The following is a 1673-nucleotide window of genomic DNA, read 5'->3' on the forward strand; positions in this document are numbered from 1 at the left end:
CAGCTGAATCTAGAACCTGACCTGAAACAGGAACAAGAACCAGAAACCCAGAACCAGAACCACCAGACAGCAGGGGGACAGCAGAACCTGGAGAGAACCCTGCAGAGCAGCAGCTGAAGGCCGGAGAGCCCAAACAGAACCAGAGAACTCTGAGGGTTCTGGAAGAACCCACTGTGAACTCTGCTCCATGTGGTCCACTCCACCAGACATTAGACTCCGTCTCTAAGTCCGTCCTATCGGCGTCCTTATCCCTGTCTTATCTCTGTCCTGTCCCCCTGGGAGGGACCGGCTGCAGACCAGAGGGAGAACAGGTCTCTGCAGGTTCTCCGGAGCTCCATCGGTTTGTGAGCTGTGAGAGGAAGTGGACCGCAGCAGAACCTTCAGAACCTCGCCGTCCTGCTGCCAGACGGGTTCTGTGAGAGCAGGAAGCTCCGTGTCTTTCTGCAGAACATGAGAGAACAGCGTGCAGCTGCTCTCTGGAACAGGAGGAACATGGCGGAACGTCAGGAACGTCAGGAACGTCAGGAACGTCAGGAACGTCAGGAACGTCAGGAACGTCAGGAACCGGCGCTGGGTTCAGGAGAAGTGGAACCTGATGGAATGAGTCTGAGCTGCAGCCTCTGCCTTCCAGGAACCCAGCTGGAAACTAATGAGGAGGATTTCCTGCAGCTCAGCGGACTGAGACCCACTGACCCCAGGCAGAGAGCATGCTGGGAAGGCAGGGCTGGAACGCAGCAGAGAGCATGCTGGGAAGGCAGGGCTGGAACGCAGCAGAGAGCATGCTGGGAAGGCAGGGGTGAAACGCAGCAGAGAGCATGCTGGGAAGGCAGGGGTGAAACGCAGCAGAGAGCATGCTGGGAAGGCAGGGGTGAAACGCAGCAGAGAGCATGCTGGGAACACTTCAGGTTCTCCTGTGTGAGCTGGAGCCTCTTTTCATGAGCAGCAGAGCCGTTCTGGGTCCCTTTCCTCCAGACATGGTTCTAGATGGTTCCTCTTGAGTTCCCTTTGAGGTGGTACGTTCCAGTACTCCGGTCCATTCCTGCTGCCGGTTCTCCGGTCCGTTCCTGCTGGTTCTGGTTCTCCGGTCCGTTCCTGCTGGTTCCAGTACTCCGGTCCGTTCCTGCTGGTTCTGGTTCTCCGGTCCGTTCCTGCTGGTTCTGGTTCTCCGGTCCGTTCCTGCTGGTTCTGGTTCTCCGGTCCGTTCCTGCTGCCGGTTCTCCGGTCCGTTCCTGCTGGTTCTGGTTCTCCGGTCCGTTCCTGCTGCTGGTTCTGGTTCTCCGGTCCGTTCCTGCTGGTTCTGGTTCTCCGGTCCGTTCCTGCTGGTTCTGGTTCTCTAGTCCGTTCCTGCTGCTGGTTCCAGTACTCCGGTCCGTTCCTGCTGGTTCTGGTTCTCCGGTCCGTTCCTGCTGGTTCTGGTTCTTCGGTCCGTTCCTGCTGGTTCTGGTTCTCCGGTCCGTTCCTGCTGGTTCTGGTTCTCCAGTCCGTTCCTGCTGCTGGTTCTGGTTCTCCGGTCCGTTCCTGCTGGTTCTGGTTCTCCGGTCCGTTCCTGCTGCTGGTTCTGGTTCTCCGGTCCGTTCCTGCTGGTTCTGGTTCTCCGGTCCGTTCCTGCTGCTGGTTCTGGTTCTCCGGTCCGTTCCTGCTGGTTCTGGTTCTCCGGTCCGTTCCTGCTGCTG

Source organism: Salarias fasciatus, chromosome 9 (assembly GCF_902148845.1).
Source record: "Salarias fasciatus chromosome 9, fSalaFa1.1, whole genome shotgun sequence".
Classification (NCBI taxonomy): domain Eukaryota; kingdom Metazoa; phylum Chordata; class Actinopteri; order Blenniiformes; family Blenniidae; genus Salarias; species Salarias fasciatus.